We start from the raw sequence: 22,131 nt of genomic DNA, 5'->3' as shown, positions 1-22,131 counted from the left end.
CTTTTTTTTTGAGCAACATTAGTTGTAATCAGGGCCAGACTTAGACTTAACGGGGTCCCATGGTTGCCAACCTTGGAGAAACAATTTGAGGAGCATCTGTGCTGATTTTCAGGAGCAATTTAAAATTTTGCGGAGCAGTTCGGAATTTTGTATAAAAATCAATAAAATTAACTAAAACCATTTATCTGATTTTTTTTTCAGAGCTTTAATAATTATTTTAAGCACTAGTATTAAAATAATTATTTCTAAATTAATAAAACAGCTTTTTACACAATTTCAATCTTTGAGTATAAGCATCTTTAATTTCCCATATTTACATGCTTGTTATGATGAAATAGCACAATTTAAGCTGGAAAACTTCGGCAGGGAAATGCTGAGCAAAATAACTTCTTTGAAGAGCCGCAAGTTTCGCCATTTTTGCGCAGCAACTCCGCAAAATGCGGAGCAGTTGGCAACCCTGGATCCTGGGGTATGGTATTTCAGGTATGAGGTCCCTTTGTAGTCCTAAAGTCACGATAGTATTGAGTCTACAATTGAGGACTTTGATGCAGGAACGAGTTAAGTCCAAACTTTTCCTTTTTTTAAAATTCATTTTTGCATGTGGAGAATTGGTTGTTTTGATTGGTGCAACAACGGGTCACAAATGTAAGATTAGACCTTTGTAGAGTAAGATTAGAGCTTTGTAGTAAATAATGTGGGAAATACAGTTGGCTCTCTGTTTAACGACTTTCAAGGGACCACAAAAAAAATCGTCCTTAAGTAGAAAGCGTCCTTAAATAGAATGCTCTTAAAACTTTAGTCGGACCTCCATATATCGAAGTAGCAAATTGCCCGGAAAATATTCGATATATAGAAATTTCGATACATAGAAACGATTATACTTTATCCTAAAACTCTCCTAAAACATTAAAACTAAAGCCAATTTTCGTGTATGAAACCCAATTTCTAATTTGTACGAGCATCGGAGTAAATGAAAGTTAATAATTAAAAAAATAACATATTACATTTTTGCCCTTTATACATCTTCATTCTTCGGCAATTCAACTTGATCCGCAACATTAGCGGATTTTCGTTTTGACAATGTAATCGAGAGAAAAGTAAAAAAATAACCTACTTAACTTGAATGATTTTTGCTGCAGCTAAAAAGGAAGAATGATAATCAACAGACAAAAGGGATAACTTGAAACTGATTTTACAATGTTACTGGTTACATCTTAGATTTGAAATAATCTTGAGGAAATTTAAGAACTCCAGAACGAAACAACGACCTATCTACACCCTCCTCAACCCCAGATTCCTTATGAGTTTTGTAGCAATCTTTAGTGAACATAATTTTCTCCCCTAACCTTTATTTTTCATGAGATAAAACAGTCTAAAGTGAAAAAAAATGTCTCCAAAAAAATTTGATACATAGAGATTTTTTCGATATATAGAAATTTTTTTTCTATGTAATGAACATAGAAATCTGCTGAAATTTCGATACATAGAAAATTTTGATATGTGGAAGTTCGATATATGGAGGTTCGACTGTATAGTGGACCATCTGGGACTGTGAAAAGTCGTTGTTAAATAGAGAAAGTCGTTAAATAGAACGTCGTTTAAACAGAAAGCCAACTGTATATTAGCCTTTCGATCGGACATTAATGTTATTTATTGGTCTTACCAAAAATGAGTGAATCTGAACTTACCTGTTCTTGGTTTTTGCATCAAGGCCCAAGAAGGAAATTGTGTATTACAGATTTAAGGTGGTCCGGAACACATATTGAAAAAAAAAAAAAAATGGTATTAAACAATTTAGAGTTTTGAAATTTTTTGCACTGATTCACCATCAGTTTGATTCGCAAAATAATAACATAAATATTTTTAAAAAAATATTAAAATTTAGTTATTGTTTTCTAAAAAAATGGGATTAAAATGGGGCCTTAAATTGCTAAAACTCAAAATATTCTTGGTCAATTTTCAATTTTTTTTCAAAAAACTACGCACAAATATCCAAGTTTTAATTTTTATTCGACGATTTAAATAATATTAATTCAATAAAAATAGAAAATATTTGAAGAAAAAATTCGAAAAATTCAAAGATACTTTTTTTAAAAAAAATTTTAGAAATTTTCATGGGAGAACTTCGTAATCTTTTTATTTGCACTATAGCCAAAAATTGTTTTCAGTTTCAGAAAAAAAATGCCCAGAGAGAACTAGTGTATCCTCCAGACCAAAAAAGGGGCAGTGCGCTTTCAGATAAAAGGGATAACAGGGTAGAGAAGTTTTGTTGAATAAAAAAGGTGCTTCTTTTACGTTTTGATATACTAGGTACATACAAAGTTCAAGTGTTTTTCGACAGTAATTATTTTTAAAATATTAAAAAGCTTTTTGATGTTTAGTTTTAAAGGTAATGCAAAAAACATTCTGATATATTCTAATCAGATTCTTGTGGATAAATGATTGAAACGAAAAAATGATGTTTCAAGGACAAGGGTCGAAGGTTAGCTTAAAAGCAGAAGGGCACGGTGCCCATCTAAAAAATCTTGAGGAAACTTTTCTCTTTTCATTTTAATGTTTCCAAACATATTATAAGATTATATTTTTAAAATTTCAATGTCGGAAAATTTCGAAGGAGAGTCGCCAGATTCCCTATAATAACGAAGTGTAGTTTAAAATTGGGTCAAGTATAGTTCAGTTTTTAAATGCTTCCAAATGAGATCACTGACCCTCCTATTCTCTCAAACGTGACCAAAGTTACTTTTGCATTTTTTAATAGTTCAAACTCGAAACGTTTTTGCAGAGAGCTCCCTATGCTGTTCCATTAATTTTACTAAGGGTAGCCTAAAATTGCATTTCTAAAACTTCCCATTTCGGAGAATTCCTGAGAAGAGCCCCCGGCATTCTATTGTAAACGAAGATAGACTAAAATGGATTTCAATTTTGAAAAAATAAATAAAAAATAAATAAATAATAAAACAAAAATGTGGGGGAACCCCTTGTTTTCTTTCTCTTTTAACGCTACCGAAAATTGTAAATTGCGTTTTTTGACATCAACTTGGAAAATATCGCTTGGAAGGAACTAAAGCCCTGTGTCTCAATTCTTTTCTTAGCCCTATATAGATCAACAAACTTCAAAAAATTTCCGAGAGGATTTACCTGGTTCCTCATCTCCTTCCTCGTGTCCTTCCTCTGTTGTCAGTATAGAAGGTTAAAGATGCGCCTTTTCAGGTTTATAACCATAATTATCCTTTCAAGGCACATAAAAAATGTGTCAGTGTTAGCTATATTTTACGTCTCACAATTTTTCATTTCAGAACTTTAAATCTTAATTTATGAACTTAAAGAAAAAGAGGAACTAGTGGTAGTTTAATGTCTTTGCTCGACTAATTTACAGAAGTGGGCCAAAATATTCTTTTGCCGACTGGGCCAAAGTCAGCCAGTCCGCCCCTGTATATATATATATATATATATATATATATATATATATATATATATATATATATATATATATATATATATATATATATATATATATATATATATATATATATATATATATATATATATATATATATATATATATATATATATATATATATATATATATATATATATATATATATATATGCAAAAGTTGAGTCACAATGAGAGTTAAGTACAACGTAAAACAATGGTCGAAACTTAGACACTTCTTTAAAACCAAATAGTTATTACTATTGTAAGTTACTTTATATATGTATGAGTCCTGTCAATAACCATTCTTCTTGGGAACTGCAGGTGGAACATTAAGTCTAACCACCAAATTGGGGTGGGTTCTGGGTTGTTAATGCAACATAAGTTAATTGCACTTCCAGCAAAGAGCTGTATAGTGCACATTTACTGTAAATATATATACAAAACTGAGATCTAAAAGAAGAAATACTGCAGTATACAAAATAAGCTAAAAACGTCGATTTTTGGTTGATTTCACGTAACTTTGCGGCTTATGCGCGAACTAAGAACTGAAAAGGAATGTACATATTTTGAACTATATATTAAAAGTCTATAAAAGGGAAGCATTTAAACGGGATTCGAACAAAAACTTTGAACATTTGGATTTTTATAAAAATATTTGAAAATTGACCATATTTTACTTTTTTTTTCAAACTTTGGTGCCAATGCGCGATCTGAAGACATAATTATTATTTTTTTTTTACTATTTTTCCCATGTTAAGGATAGCAATACACAACTTTTTTTTGCTATTAGAAGTTGCTTCTCGAAAACATCCTTTTTTCGGCTCACCCTAATATATATGTATATATATATATATATATATATATATATATATATATATATATATATACCCACGTAACCGCTTCTATGTCAAAGGGAGTAATGAAAAATGCCAGAAGTCGACTTATTCAATGCTAAGACAATGCGGAGCGTCACTTACCCGTGGTGAGATTCAAAACTGTGTAAAACAAAACTTTAAATAGTATCCATATTGCAGAAAAACTCCTTTTAATTTTGAATCATAAAACGGATTTTATTGCGTTTTTAAATAAGGAAGTTATTTTGCCGCACACTGCATTATTAAAGTTTGATCACGAAAGATTCCATGAGTCTGAGTTGGTCATTTTTCTTTCGAGTCCGCAACTCTGACAGTGCTGTTAGTCACAGTCGAAGTCTAAGTCGAACTGGCTTTTGAGTAAAGGAGTCAGAGTCGCTGTCGAAACTCTGAAATTTCTAGAACCGGAGTCGGTCATTTTCTCTCCGAGTCCGCAGCCTTGGTTATGAGTATATTTCATTAATATGCAGTTTCCAACTTAGTGTTAGATACCAGTTTCCTACCAATTGACTCCAAATTTGCAGCAATCATTCTCAGTACCGAATGAAAACGATTGGTTGTTTTGGAAGGTTTGAAACACTAAACATAACTGTGGGCTCCATATTGCCCGCAGGTCCTAAGTTGGATATTCTTGATATAAACCATGAACAATTAGAGAGGGTTTTCAAACATTCCTCTGTATCAGATTTCAAGCTGATAAAAAAAGTTACTCTTATATCAAAACGTAGTAGTCATGAATATTTCAGTTTAAATGTCTTTTAAATTTTAGCTGTTTTAAAAGCAATCAATATGAAAACCAAAGACAAGAGAAATGATATATTTGTTCGAAATTTTCATAGAAGTCAAATATTTTTATTAGACTTAATATGCATTTTATTATTTTTTTCCATAGAGATTTTCTTTTGCTGATAGCAGAGGATTTGTAAGAGAGTTCTTTCACAACGATTCAAAAGAGACCTATCAGAAGATCATACATGTTGCCACCGGCAACAGAACATGTAAAACTCTCTGTTCGTGCTACAGATGTCGCTTCAAAGCGTTGGAAAAAAACACTTCAACTCTTTTGATAAAGCCGGAGCTTTGTGTAAAAGAAGCTTTTCTCTTACCTCGTCATACAATCTATTCGGTGTGGAGAATGGAAAGAATAAAAACAAATATTCACAAAAAAGGATGGTCTCCCTAAGTGGTGTGTGAGTTGAAGAGTTTATTCCTCCTAGATTTTCTTTAGAAAGACAGTTTTTCTTTTTTCTTGTACCCTGAGCACTCGAATCGGTTGGAAACCGGAGACGTATATAAAGAAAGGTTCAAGTAGGGCAAAGAGGAAAGTGAAAAGATTTTATACGTTTTATTTGAACCGTGTTCCATGGATTAAATTAATACTTTTATGTACTGCAGTTTCAAGGTGCCATAAAATGTATGATTAAATTCATTTTAATTTTCCAACTAAGGGTCATTCCATAGTGACTAACGTAACATTCGCAGCTGATTTTCAAACTTTTTTTACTTACACCGGCAGTAAAAATAAATGTGTTTTGATTTAATATGCAGATTTAAAATGTACAAGGTGACTATTTTTCACTTCTACCAAGAATTTGAAGCAAAATAAGCGCTGGCAGGTGTTTTTTCACCAAAAAAGGCATCGTGACTAACGTAACATTTTTGCAACCATGAGAAACAATGCTTATGTTACCAGGCAAATTTTTCTGAAACTTACGCAGGCATTTAAAATTGGCCGATATATTTGCAAGAGGTAAACAATCTATTTTTAAAAATGTACTACAGATTTGTTACAGATTAATCTTTTTTGGCCCTTAATGGTACTTTTACGAAAAACTGTGTGTGACTAACGTAACGTGACTAACGTAACCATCGAATAAAAAGCAATTAATGCATGTAAAAAACTTTTTATAATTAATTTATTGCTCTTATATTACTTTTACACTTTTTAGGAACCTCCTTTGTGTTGCATTATGGTTCTTCCTTTACTTTTTTTTCTATATTAGTGTAAGAAATTAAATGGAAGGATTCAGTTCAATTTACTCAATTTGAATGTGCGAAAAAAAAAAATAAACAAATAAAAAAACTGCTTTTACAAAGTGAATGACATCATTCTTGGGCTAATTAAGTCCTAAATATCTCTCTTTTTAAAAATTAACTTTGTGCAAATTGATAGTTTCACCGAATTCTAGTATTCTGCCGATATACAAGTTATCGTCATAAGAAACTCTAATACTTTTCAATGGCATATTATTTTTTAAGGTTTACTGATTCATCGAACGAACAGTGTTGTGCATGCTTTTGAATTAAAATGTAATATTAATTAAAAAATATTATTAAAAAAAATATTCGAACGTTTTTGCAGAATGCATTTTAATTCAGATATCACCGCAAATGTTTGAATTTCTAAATGATCATTCTTGCATTTTCTGAAATATATGGCAGCAGCGCTTATTGTCACTGTATCATGTAACATCTTCAAATGTTTTCCAACTAGCAGCCATTACTTCGTTTTAATAATAAGTGGAGATGTATTTCCTAAAAAATAGAGACGTTCTCCTTTGTTAAGACTATTTCTTTTATCTTAATTCTTACGCTTGGATTCTTGTGTTGAATGCACATTCAGTAAAGTACTCATTTTGCTTTACTCACCTTTTTTCTTTTTCAATAATTCTTTAAATTAAAAGCATCTTTATAAAGACCGTTTAAAAAAGTATTTTTCTAAGTAAACCGAAAGTCTATACAATGTAATTTTACTGGTATTTTTCACCCTTTATATTTTTAATCAATCAAGAATGCCTACATATTTAAAATTGTTCATGAAAATGTACATTAAATTAAATAAGTTTTAAATATTAGCAATCATTTTTAAAATGCTACGTTAGTCACATGCAAACTGTTACGTTAGTCACAGCTCAAATGTTACGTTAGTCACACTAATTATTTTATATCTACTGATACTGAAATAAATATTTTGCACTTTTTAAGTAGATATGACACAGATGTAAGAAAATAAAAAGTGCTGTTTGGTTCAATCATCTGGTTTAGTTTTTAAGCAGAAAATAGTACATTTTCGTGACTAACGTAACGTAAATATTTCCAGTGAAATAACCAAACTAATTAAAATACTTATCTTATAATGTATGCAAAAAGAACAGTCAATTTTATTAGGCCAACATCATCTAATCATTTAGAATAAACATAGTCCTTTTAAATATTTGCAAAAAATTTTACATTACACAAGAAAACGTAGACGCATGTTTTTTGCACATGCTAAGCCTTTTCTACAACCTCGCACGTTTAGAGCTAGAAGAAAAACACCGAATGAAATTTTTGCAAACTGTTACTAGATACTACTACTAGAAAGTATGCTGAATGAAATGATAGGTCACAATTAGGGCTGTGTGGAAAAAAAAAAATTCTGAGGTTGAGGTTGACATTTCTATGGAATGACCCCTAAATAATTTGTTTAAGAAGCATAGGAAAGTGACTGATCTGGTGATGGAAAACCTCTTAAGGAAGCCAAGAGTGCCAAACAAACTGGTAGCTAATGTAGAATTAGCACAGACCAGACGAGTGACCGAAGCAATGGTTCAATAAAAGCACGAAACTGCAGTCCTCGGCTGGAAATGACTGAGCTTGCGGTGTATTTCATGTATTACTACTACTTTAATAGTAAAGTATTTTTACAATATTTATCAATGTTTTGTGATATTTGATTGTAAATTATATGTTGCTTTTTCTATTAAAGCTCGCTACATACAATACCAAACAGAAATGATTTATTCCAATTTTACTTTTTGTCTGTTTTAATCTCAAAATAGATGGATGAAAGGGGATATTTCGGTAATAAGGTCGTTTCTGAAATTTTAAAAGTGTTTTTTTTGAAACAACATGCTTAAAAACATGGGTTTTAGCCATTTTTTAAATAATTTGAAAAAAAAAATATTTTTTAAGAATCATTTTAATTGGTGCGCAGATTGAAATTCATTTTTTACGCTTCTGCACGTTGCATCAAAAGCGATGAAATCCCATTCACTGATGCCTTTAGCGCACATCGCAAATTGTTATAACCTGGGAACGCGGTTGACAGCAAAGCGTAAATATTTAGAGCGGCAATGGAGCAGCGCTCCAAAGTACATCACTTGTAACGTCATAAAGACAGCGCCTTATTTCCAGAATCGGACTTTAAAAAAAATTAATAAAAAATAACTTGTGAAAATAAAAGTTTTTTTCTGACTCCACGTTTTTTTTTATTATTATTATTCTATCAATTTCAGTGACTAAAAGTAGTACTTTTGACTGAAGGAATTAATCCCATTGAGAAATTTGTGTGGTCGTCAAATTCTTGGCTTGAACAATTTTATTTTGGATACCATGTTGCTTTGTGCTAACCCTATTCAAATAGATATTTCCCTACTCTTTGTTTACGAATGCAAAAGAAATACATTTTTCGCCCTGGCATTGGAAACAACAAATTTGACGCAAATGGATAAAAATCGCCAGTTATCCAATTTTCGAAATCTTCTCGTATGAAATAAAGCATCAAAACTCAATTTATACTCATTTTATATATATTAAACTCAATTAAAACCTTCTGTTTGAACAATATTACTTATAAAACGTCTACTATTATTGAGTAAGTTGCTTCTTCGTCATTAGAAATATAAATTTCCAAGTAACAAATGAACAAACTCTACTCGTGGCAACTGTCCATTTGAAAACACTGGACGTCGCAATAATATATAATTAAAAAAAAAGGTCGACTTTGTGATTTGTTTATGATTAAGGGCGGTGCATAACTGATGTCACACTTTTCAACATTTTCGGCACTCTCCCCCCTTTGTAACAAAGTTTTGCACTTCACCATACTCCATCTTCCTTTAGTCACATGTCACGCTGTTTTTCATAACGTTCCTATTAAAAAAAAAGGCTTGTTGTCACATTCTCTCCACTGTATGTTCCTCTTGTCATTTCTTTCCTCTCCCTTGCCACAAACTCTTACTATTTCGTGAACCCCACCTTAAAGCGGGACTTCATTCGTGGACTGCCCCTATTTTGTGGTAACAGTAAGCAAATATACATTTCCCTACTTTTTGTTTTCGTATGCAAAGAAAAAACATTTCTCACGCTTCAATTGGTGCCAAAAATTGACGCCAATAGATGAAAAGCGCCAATTTCCCAATTATCGAAATCTTCCCGAATGAAATGATGCTTCAAAACTCAGATTATACGTAAAATTTCTGAATGAACAATATTTCTTTTTAAAAGTTTAATATTATTGAGTAAGATGCCTTGACCTCTGACATTAGAAATATAAAATTTCAAACAGTAAAGTGAACGAATTCTACTTGCTACATTAAAAATTGTCCATTCAAAAACACTGGACGTCGCAATAATAGTGCAATTTAATTAAAAAAATCGTGTTTGTGATTTGTTTACGGTTTAGGGACAACTGACTAATGAACTTTTCAAAATTTTTGATCCTTTCCCCTTTGTCACAAAGTTGCACACTTCACCATACCCCTCTTCCCATTACCACATGTCACACTGTTTTCATAAACGATCTTATCAAAAGAAAAAAAAAAAAGGTTTGATGTCCCTCTTGTCATTTATTTCTTCCCACTTGTCACGGGGGGGGGGGGAGGGACTTCATGACTTCATTCGTAGTCAGCTCCTTGCAAATAGATATTTCTCTACTCTTTTTTTACGAATGCAAAATAAATATATTTCTCGCCGTGGCATTGGTCCCAACACTGGATAAAGTTCGCCAATTTCACAATTTCGGAAGTTTTCCTGAATGAAATGATACCGCGAAACTCCTTTAATATGTAAAACTTCTGTATAAACAATATTCTTTGTAAAAGTAGGTATGACCGTTGCCGTTAGAAATATGAAATTTTTAACAGTCAAATGAACGAATTCTACTCACGGCAACATATAATTGTTCATGCAAAAGCATTGGAAGTCGTAATAATACGCCAATTTCATCAAAAGTTTCACCTTGAGATCTGTTTGTAGTGATAGCAAATGCAGGTATTATTGGGAGCTGTGTGTGTTTTTTTTTCCAGAAGTTGATTTTATCGAAACTGAAAGTCCTCCCTCACTCCGGAAACTGACTTATTTAAATATTAAAATCGCGAAAACATAATCAAAATGAAAATATTTTAAATGCCCGTAGGTACCCAAAAAGCCTCAATAATAAAAACAAATGCATGTATTTCATTTCTTTACGCCCAAGCGAGAAATGGCAACATCACAATATTATCCAGCAATTTCTTTACGCTAACTATGTCGTGTGAAAAAGCAAACAAAAATGAATTTTCACTAACTTTTAATTGCTTCTAGCTCATTTTCTAGTCACTATAGCCGGTTTCCATTTTCGCGCGGTAAACCGGGTAGAACGTGTTTCAAAGTATTTTTCGCGAGCTTTCCAACCATACCAAGCTCGAAGCATTGAAATGCATTTTTCGTGCAAGTTTAAAAAATGAATTAAAACTTAATGTTTCACGCTTCCAACAATGAATTTCAACAATGGAAAAGAGATAAAATTAAAATTTTTGAGTTTCGCTAACAAAAGAACACTTATAACTTTTTTTTCTAGTGGATTTAGGTTTAGGAAGAAGGAAATCGGTTTACAAACATAGGAGAAATCGGTACCGAAAGAAAACGGCTTGCCTATTAATATATAAAAGATTACATGTACATTGCTTTTTTCGATTTCTTGTTTTGATGTTCACAATTGCATTTCTGCTTCGGTTTCGCATGAAATTACTTGCAGGAGACAGATGTAATTCTGTTGAATGCACAAGAAATATAAATGGTTTTAAAAGAATAATATCAGTCCGAGTAATATTTTTCGCATCTCAGCATGCGATCATCCACGGGTATACAGCTTGATAAATCAGCTGCTCATCAGGAAGTATTGTCCGTTTTTCACGAAAAGGCACTTCGCCCCACCTCCTCGAACGCAGAGTTTCATTTTACGCGCTGTGATCGGTAGGCAATCCACGCGCTCCTAAATGAGACCACCAGACAGCCTTAACTTGGGCGTGCAATTTAATCTGCAAAAAAGTCTTAGTGTCCTTTACATCACTTGCTTCATTTGTCTGTTGTCATTTTAGTTATTCTTACATTTTAAAAACTGCTGCTTTTAAAACAAAATGCTATGATCCGAATATACTTTCTGCCGAAAACAGCGAAATAGAATCATCGGATACCACGTGACGACTTCTCGTTTGACTTCTCGGGGAAAACGGACAATATTCATTGCTGCGGTGCTCTAAGGAAGATAGGGATTGTCATAATTATACCTGTTTTTGTATCAACTCACTTAGTGTACCAAAAGAATAAACTCTTCTAAATTTGAATAGAATATGCATAAAATAAAATCATTCATTCAGCACGGAAACGAAAACCGTTATTTTTTGTGGAGATTGCAAAACATATAACATTTTATTTCGTGTTTTTATTACTGCCCTTAACAGCGGAAACAACTGCGAATAAGTCCATTGAAGTGATTTTTACCACGAAGTCCTGTTTTCTATTCCATAGATTCCTAGTATTGAGCTCAAGTGAAAGGTACAAAGAGCTAATAAAAATCGCACATAAGCGGTTGACATTATGCAAAAATGTTTTTAGGAAAAAGTCGAAGTAAGTCTGTATGAAGTACTTTTTCGGAACAATCGAAAAGAGGAAAGGATGTACACTACCTTAATAAGAGGAGAAACTATGATTTTGAAAAAAAAAAAAAAAAGCATTGCAGAAGTAAACCGTGATCTCTAATTAAAAAAATAGCTAATTTCTGTCAATTTTTTTCATTGTAGGGGAGACCGGGGCAAGATGACGAATGCCTTAATTTTTCCGTTTTAAACTAGGTAACTGCATCAACTGCATGCTACTGGCTCTCGTATCCGCTGTTCGTTCAGCAATGGTATAGAGACGCTGAAATCGCCATATTTGTGTTAATTCTGAAGCTCTGATTGTTTACCGTTGCCACGATATAACTTTTATGCATGTGTAAATAAGCTCTGCTGCATATACATATAGGATATATCGTGTCTCTTGAGTATTTATGAGTAACTTAGTTTAAATACTACCTATTACCATTAATATATGTCAATTAATCGCCTTCTGTTATGGCAATGGAGAAGAATCAGTTCAAACAGGCAGTCTGGGGCAAGATGACTGGCAGCAACGCGGGGCAAGATGACGAGCTTGCCTATTGCCCGTGTTTCGGAATTTATTAAACTAACTATGTTGTCCACTTTATTAAATTCCTGTAAACGCTGTCTGTTTGTCCACGCGACCTTGCGCTTCTCCTCTGGGGATAAAGGACGCATTGAATCAAGGTAGGTATCGTTCGAAAGTGGGTGACCAAGGGCTATTTATAAACTAGTTGACCAAATGACTAATTGAATGAATTAAACACCAAGCAAAGAATCTTCTGCTCTGCTGATTATTGACAATCGTAAATCTCGCAAAGCTTTGCAGGCTATCTTATATTGCCGTGAAAAAACATTATCATGGTTAAGTTGCCATTTCACACATCCCATCGTCTCTAGCTCCTGATGCATCATTTTTCCTCCCATTAAAAACCTACTATAGCCAAGCATGTGACAACTTTATGGTCATTCATCAAGGACAAACTATCACAGAAAAAAAATATTGGTGAGCTTTTGAGCACCGCTTACTTCAAAGCAGCTATAGTTGGAAATGCCGATAAAGGGTTTAAAGAATGAGGTATCGAGTCTCATAATTTTCTTGGTTTTTAGCGGACTATGACGTTGTTGGCTCTGAAACTGAATAATAGTGCTAATCCTCAGACCTTGGGAGTAGAAAACCAACATGTAAACCCTCCAGACGAAGCAGAAGTTATGACAAATGCTGATTCTGATACACCAAAGAAGCATGTTAGTGTCTTTGATTTCAATGCATTGCCTAAAGCAACACAATGCGAGAAAACAAAAACTGAAGCTCAAACATTCTTACAAGCACACCCGTCAAAGAAATGTCAGAACAAGGAGCAAAGCGGAAAAAAAGAATTATTTAAAAAAAAACAGGGAAAATAAGTTCGTAAATCTAAAAAGGGAGTAAAAAAAAAAAAAAAAAAAAAAAACTCAGACCAAATTCCTGTAGGCCCAAGTCTATTAGTGCGTGTCCGTATTCATGCCAAGCAATGCAGTTGCAACAAATTCAAAGAATAGTGTTCTAAGATGCCTTGCTTGGAAAGTGGAATTTTGAGACCCTCCAACAGAAGAATGGATCCAGAGCTGTAAAAACCAAGAGTGGTGGCATGAGGAATGTTCCAATCATGAAAATGGTATTTTTATTTGTGTTTTTTTTTAACTGCAGAACTTAACACTTGAACATTACGCTACAACGCATTACGCTTAATTTGATACTTAGTAGGATGTTAAAACACAGTTATCATTTGTAAAACTAGGTAACATATTCAAAACATAAAATATGTTCAACCTTTTTCAACGTTGTCATATTGCCCCTAGGTCAAAGTCATCTTGCTCCAGTACTGGGGCAAGATGACGATTTGTTAAGGTTATGAAAAAATAAAAATATCCTTCGTTATTTTTATTTTAAAAATTAAATGGAAATATATTTAATACTACAAAGGACTTCTCTAACAACTCATGTAAAATTAATTTTTCTATCCTTAAAAATAAATTAATAAACCACGAAAATTGTTAGCATAGTCATCTTGCCCCGGTCTCCCCTACATTTCTCTAAATGTGTTGGTCTAAATTTTATTCCTTTCAGCTCGTCACTCAAAATTTAAAATTTCGTTTATGTGTTTATCTTAAATAATTTTTCAAAATTCTTGAAGTTTTATGTTCTTTGCTCCATAATAAATGTCGTATTGGTCATACGAGATTCACACACAAACATCTCTTTTGCCGCGAATCTACTCCAATATGCAACACATGCAATGTCAATCAGTGTTGCATATCCTCTCCGTTTGTCCAATTTTCAATCATATTCGTTTTAAATTTTTCAATCAGCTCCATCAATCTCTGAAGGAACTTCTAGGAGACATCCCCCATCAGTAGGGGTATGGGGGCCCTATACCCCTACTCTCATCCTAAATTGGTCCCCTTCCTTCAGGAGATTGACTTTTTGTCTTTGATTTAGTGTTGTTTCTTATGTCCTTGTTTTTGTTTTGTTGACCTTTTTTTCTTATCTTACTCTAAACTATTTCTCAGTTATTCCTTTCAGCTCGTCACTCAAAATTCAAAACTTCGTTTATGCGTTTATTTCGACTAATTTTTAAAAATTCTTGAAGTTTTATGTCCTTTGCTCCATAATAAAAATTACTTTTTTTGGCTCTTTTTTCCACTACTCAGCAATCGTTTGGCGCAGTATAGCCTACCAAGGCTCTTGCGCCAAAAAACTCAATCAAACCAACCAATCATCCAAATGTAAAATAGTACTCAAATATAAAAGTAAAAAAATATTTTTAGTGACAAACATTTATCATTTTGTTAGTTTTCTGTTTAGCTTTTAAAATGTAGCAAAACTAGTAAAAGTTATTTCAGTATTTTTAAATCTGTCTAAACAACACGCAATATCTTGTACATTTACGTTAAAATGACCTCTCATTATAGCGATCGATTTTGTTTGGACGACAAAGGTCGTTACAACAAATGTCGACTGTACTTTAAAAAAAATAATACGCATATAAAACTACTAGATAGATATTTGCAATGGAAGTATTCATTCAACATGTGAAGATTGGAGAAGCGAAATTTGAAGGAACGAGGAAAAAAAAAAGGGAACAAATCTGGAAAGATAAATGCACACTTCAATAGAAATAGGATAGAGCGTCCTAAAATGCATAAAGGATTTTCAATTGCATTTGGGAAACATAAGATATTTTCGTTGGGAGAAAATCGAAGTAAACGGAGCATTTTCACAAGCACTTGTTCAGTTAAACTAAAAGTAAAATCCCTATTGCAAATCTATTTCTACTTTTGTTTTTTAACCGATTTCAAAAAGGAGACGGTTATCACTTCATACCGTATGTATGTCTTTTTTTTTTTGTCCACTCACAGTGTCTCACCTAGAGAACCGATTTTGATGATTATTTTTTTTAATGGATAGGGGATGGCTCAACTTAGGTCCCAATACTTTGACCATATTTGTTCTTTGGAAAAAAAGTTATGGGCAAAAAACATTAAATTTCATGCAATTTCCCTATTAAATGGTCAAACATAAAACCCATTGTTACAATAGTTTGGTGCCATGCAACAGTAATATTAATATTAATTGTAGTGATAATTTTGAATGAAGGCGTCTCTGAAGCAAGCATCAAGTTTGTTCAATGTCATTGCTCTATAATGGGGGTAAAATGAACCTGGAAGCGAGTTAATGCAGTGATTAAGACTTGCTTAGCCTTCACAATGCTACCAGGTTAGGTTTGCTTCAACCATATATACATATATATAGTGGTATTTTTATCGTTACCATCTATGCCAATAACAAATGATCTGTGCTAAGTAAGGAGATACAGGTAACTTGCATGCTATGAAATGTAAATTAGGTAGGGAAAACGTAATATTTAAACGGCACGTGACGAATCCATTGGGAGACCTGGAATCCTATTGTAACGGATTCGGTGCGACTTCCACTTTCTTGAAATGAAAACACAGTTCTTGATAAAAACACAGGAAATTTATTTACACTATGTACAGGAAAGATCGTCAACAACTGCTAAATTATTCATCAGCAATAAAGCAATTATCACACAACACCGTAAACTCAACGTTTACACACGTATTTACTTCTAAAAACGAAAACAACACAGCGAAATGCCTCGCTATAAACAGAGCTAATATACACTCTCAGTTCGAAACCTCAATCGAAACTAAACTGTTTATCACGTGGGACGTCTTTATAAACATCGAAAGAAATCTCTCAAATATTCCACAACATTCTTTCGGCTTCCCGAAATGCGTAGATCGTTATCAAATTTTATCAATGAAAAGAAAAGGAAATATGGGGTCGTATACTTTAGAGGAATGAAAAGGGGTTGTATATTCATTACGGGAAACTATTTACAGGTTACGTTACTACAATAATTACTATTTACAGGATTTGTAACATTGCCCCCTTCCTAAGGACTGCACGTCCCGGGCAGTACAATCCCCAGAAAGGGTGCCAAACTTCTATCACAAGTTTACAAATATACACATTAATTAATAACTAACAGATACAGAAAACACAATAATAACAAGAAATATTACTAAACATTAAAAGCAAAAATTATCTATAACTTTTATGTTATCAACCATGGTTGTTTAAGTAATACTCATGAACTATGGCCATAGTATGGGGCTAACCGATCATAATGTACAACCCTAGGTTTTGCATTAGGTGATTTTTAGATCCTCACTACGACGTCATTTAGTCGGTTAAGGACTTTGTAGGGTCCATCCCAATGCGACTGCAATTTGGGTGACAGACCTTTCCGTCGGATGGGATTTCATAACCAAACCTTGTCGCCATCGTTGAATTCATGTCCAGTAGACCTTGTGTCGTATCGGGTCTTCATCTTCCCCGCCGCGATGTTGATTCGCTCTCGTGCGAAGTTATGAACGTCTTCCAACCGGGCCTGGAGATCCTGGATGTACTCCTCAGGCGATGCAGACGCATCCGGAGGACGACCGAAGACGAGATCACAAGGTAGCCGAAGCTCTCGTCCGAAGAGCATCTGAGATGGGGCATATCCGGTAGTCTCGTGGACAGCACTGCGGTAGGCCAGCAGGAACAAAGGTAGCTTCTTGTCCCAATCCTGTTGATTTCTGGATACCATAAGTGAGAGATTGTTCAGGATTGTGCGGTTAAATCTCTCCACCATGCCGTCCGATTGTGGGTGTAGTGGTGTTGTCCTAGTTCTCAATTCCGAGAATTTGACATAGGCCCTTAAACACAGCAGAGATGAAATTCCTCCCTTGATCGGAATGAATCTGCAAAGGTGTTCCATATCTCGAGATCCAATGTTGAACTAGAGTCTCTGCTACGGTGGTAGCCTTTTGATCTGGAATGGGATATGCTTCCGGCCATTTGGTGAAGTAGTCGATGGAAACAAGAATGTATTTGTTCCCATCAGCAGTTCTTGGTAGAGGACCCAGGATGTCGATCCCAATTCGTTCGAAAGGAGCTCCAACGTTGTACAGATGTAGCTTCCCTCTGCTTCTCTTCTTCGGTCCTTTACGAGCAGCACAGGCGTCACAAGAATGGCACCACTTCTCCACGTCATCCTTCGCCTTGCTCCAGAAGAAGCGCTCCCGAACTTTATTGAGGGTTTTCAAGACACCAAAATGTCCTCCAGTCGCACTACTATGTATTTCTTTCAGAACATCTGAAATCCTTGATCGGGGAAGTAGTAACTGCCACCTAGACGTTTTGCCGTAATCAGATTCCCATTTTCGGTGTAGCACGCCGTTCCGTAAATGGAGCGAGTTCCATAAAGCCCAGTATCTTTTTGTTGCAGGACTGAAGATGGAAACGTCCTGCCAGCTAGGGCGTCGACTGTCACTTTCCATGAACTCCAAAATTGGTTTTATGTCGGGGTCTTCAAGTTGATCTTTTCGAACTTGGTCGTCACTCCATGGATCAGGTTCTGATGATATTGGAGTCACTGTCACCTGATAGGCGATAGGGCTAGTCGTTCCATACTGTTTCTCGATTCGGGAACAATAGTGGCAGTTCTCAGGACAGGGTCTCCTTGATAAAGCGTCAGCATTACCGTGAGATAACCCTTTTCGATGCTTGATCTCCATGTCATATTCCTGGAGCCGCTGTATCCATCTGGCTATCTGGCCTTCCGGATTTTTGAAGTTCAAAAGCCAAGTTAATGAAGCATGATCTGTCCGAAGAAGAAATTTTCGGCCGTAGAGGTAATGATGGAAGTGTTCTACAGCTTTCACTATGGCCAGTAACTCCTTTCTGGTGACGCAGTAATTTCGCTCCGACTTTGATAAGCATTTGCTCCAGTAAGCGATGACATGTTCATTGCCGTCAATTTCTTGGGATAAAACAGCTCCGATGCCCTCGTTGCTCGCATCAGTGTCCAGGATGAAGGGTTTTTCAGGCTGAGGATAGGCGAGGATAGGCGTTGATGTTAAAGCCTCCTTCAGTCGTGGAAATGCATCTTCGCATTCTTTGGACCATTCAAACTTTTGCTTGCTCTCCGTCAGCTTATGCAAAGGCCGTGCAATGTTGGAAAAACCCTTCACAAACTTCCTATAGTACGTGCAGAGCCCCAGGAAACTTCGCAGCTGATGGATGTTTTCGGGACGACTCCAACTCTTGACCGCAGATACTTTCTCTGGATCGGTTTGCACACCCTCAGAAGAGATGATGTGACCAAGATAGTTCACTTCCCGGCGGAACAAATTACATTTGGACGGACTTAACTTCAGATTGGCTTCCTTAAGCTTTTGCAGCACCTTCCTAAGATTTGCCAGATGTTCTTCGAAGCTGCGTTTCTCGATGATGATATCGTCTAAGTAGACCAGACAGGATTCGTAAGAGAGTCCTCTTAACACTGTCTCCATAAGACGCTCGAACGTAGCTGGTGCATTGCAGAGGCCGAAGGGCATCACTTTAAACTGCCATAAGCCTTGTCCAGTTGTAAACGCTGTCTTTTCTCGGTCATCAGGGTGTATCTCAACCTGCCAGTAGCCGCTCTTCAAGTCCAGGGTCGGAAACCACTTGTGTCCGGAAAGAGTGTCCAAGGTGTCGTCTATCCGTGGAAGAGGGTGACTGTCTTTCTTGGTGATTTCATTCAGCCGTCGGTAATCGACACAAAATCTGGTGGAGCCATCTTTCTTTCGGACCAAGACGATGGGAGAGGCCCAAGGACTGGATGAAGGTTCGATTACATCATTCTCCTTCATCTCTTTCAGAAGGGTTTCAACCTCTTCCTTCTTAGCGAACGGTAGTCGTCTTGGATGCTGTTTAATAGGGGGTGTTCTCCAGTGTAGATCCTATGCTGCGTTAAATTCGTACGGCCAACATCCTCCGATGTAGATGAAAACAGATGCTTGAAGTCGTCCACCAATTGTTCCGCAGCAGTTCTTTGATCTTTCGATAATGGCGCACTCCCAATTAACTTCGATGTCAAGGACTCAGAAGACACAGTTTCGAGGGAATTGATTCTTCTAATGATGCAGTTTACTGGAGTAAGAGTTGCTAACACTTCACCTTTCCGAATATTCCTTGGCCTTTCACTCACGTTGGCGACTCTTACAGGAATTACATCCTTACAAAGGTCCACAAGTGTAGTGTGTACCAGCACTCCTTTTAGGTTATTGCTTAGGTTAGGGTATTCAATGAGTCCAAATCGAAAACTATTGCTTTCTTCAAGGGAGCCAGGTATTAATGACTCTGACCTTGAGGGAATCGATAAATCTGTTTGGGCTATTATTTGATAAGCGGATTTTACATCACTTTCTGCGGGGAAAACGGCTATGTCTTCTCTCATCGAGTGCAGCTCATTAGTCTTGAAGTCGAGGTTGAAGTCATACTTCTTTAAAAAGTCCAATCCAAGGGGTCCGTGATATCAGCAACGAATGCCGTATGATGGTAGGTGGCATTCCCAAACACTATTTCCAAGTCCACTTTACCCTCAATCTCAATTTTGTCACCTGTCACAGTCTGGAGACTTACGCGTGGCGATGTCCACAACAGTTTCAATCCAAATTCACGAGCCACATCTGTCCTAACGATTGTCACATTGGCTCCAGTGTCGACAATCAGTTTGCAAGGATTCCCATTTACATGTGCGTAAATGAAAAGTCCATCACTGCCACTACTAGTAGAGGAAATCTGCAGAGCTCTGGTGGAGGTGATCACTTTCCCTCGCGTAGCTTGGCGAGCCGGACAACTCCTTCGCAGGTGTCCTTCACTACCGCATTTCCAGCACTTCTGCTCTTGTTTCTTTTGGGCTGTTATGCTGCTCAGATGTCTTGCCAAGTCACCGAGTTGTCTCTCAAGTTCAGCGAGGTGGGACGACTTGGAATCATACTCAACAGCTTCCTGAGTCCGGATTAGATGGCGATCCACACGGGTTGCTTCTTGGACGGCCTCGTATCTCATCGCATACACAACAGCAGAATTCAGGTCTTTGACATCCGCCATCCGTAGAGCTTTCTGGATTTCCGGATCTCGAACCCCGTCGATGTAGTAGTTGAGTGCCAGGTTGTCTCGAACATCCGCAGGGCAGTCGCAAAAAGCAAGATGCGACAGTCTCTCGATGTCCGCCGCAAGCTCTTGCTGGGTTTCCCCGGTTTTCTGGAAACGGGACTTCAACTGGAGTTGGCTGAAATCTTTCTGGCACTTCTCACCGAAGCGAAGCTCCAACGCAGATGTGAGGGCGGCGAAATCCAGGCGCTGGCTGTCCGGAAGGGTCTGAAGAATGTCCGCTGCGTCACCTCTCAGGGATGCTGCAAGATGGCAGGCCTTGGTAGCAGAGTCCCATCCGTTCGCTTCCGCCACTATCATGAATTGGGTCTTGTATACCTGCCACGAACTTTTCCCATCAAATGTGGCCAGTTTAATGGACGGTCGAGCAACAGATGTGGGAGCGCCAAACTGTATAGAACTGCTTTCCGCGGTCGCCAATCTCCGTTCCATGTCTTTAATTATTTCTTCCTTAAATGAAGTAAATTTCTTGTCTTCTTCTTCCAACTTATTTTCCACATTGGCGATACACTCTTCCACAGTATCAAATTTTTCTTCCAGAGCATCAACTTTATCTCCCATGGCGGTTAGTTGATTCTCCATCATGGTTTTCATCGACGTTAGGTCACTTTTTATTTCATCTTGACTTGTAGTAATTTTAGCAGTTAAATCACTATTTAACTGTTCTTGGTTAGTCGCCAATTCATTTTTCAATTGTTCTTGATTAGCCGCCAGTTCATTTTTCAATTGTACTTGATTTGCAGTCAATTCATTTTTTAATTGGTCCTGATTAGCCGCCATATCATTTTTTAATTGTTCTTGATTAGCCGCCAAACTTTCGGTCAAGTCACTTTTCACAGCATTAATTGCTTCCAGAAGTTGTTTTAATTGGTCATCCATTGCGCGAGTAATCACCATAAAAACAAAGTCTATAAATTCTAACAGTCTTTATGAAAAAAAATGTCCAAAGTCACACTTACTCGAAGAAAGTCCAGAAGAAGCCCCACGTTGGGCGCCAAATTGTAACGGATTCGGTGCGACTTCCACTTTCTTGAAATGAAAACACAGTTCTTGATAAAAACACAGGAAATTTATTTACACTATGTACAGGAAAGATCGTCAACAACTGCTAAATTATTCATCAGCAATAAAGCAATTATCACACACCGTAAACTCAACGTTTACACACGTATTTACTTCCAAATACGAAAACAACACAGCGAAATGCCTCGCTATAAACAGAGCTAATACACACTCTCAGTTCGAAACCTCAATCGAAACTAAACTGTTTATCACGTGGGACGCCTTTATAAACATCGAAAGAAATCTCTCAAATATTCCACAACATTCTTTCGGCTTCCCGAAATGCGTAGACCGTTATCAAATTTTATCAATGAAAAGAAAATTAAATAGGGGATCGTATACTTTGGCGGAATGAAAAGGGGTTGTATATTCATTACGGGAAACTATTTACAGGTTACGTTACTACAATAATTACTATTTACAGGATTTGTAACACTATTTTTTCAAATATAAACCTTGAAGTGTCCCCTACTGAAGCAATATTGAGCACTGGTCTCACTACTGGTGGGTTTACCTTACTCTTCAAACGCTTGATTTTATA

The sequence above is a fragment of the Uloborus diversus genome, chromosome 4 (assembly GCF_026930045.1).
Source record: "Uloborus diversus isolate 005 chromosome 4, Udiv.v.3.1, whole genome shotgun sequence".
Taxonomy (NCBI): domain Eukaryota; kingdom Metazoa; phylum Arthropoda; class Arachnida; order Araneae; family Uloboridae; genus Uloborus; species Uloborus diversus.
This window is presented reverse-complemented; position numbering follows the sequence as displayed.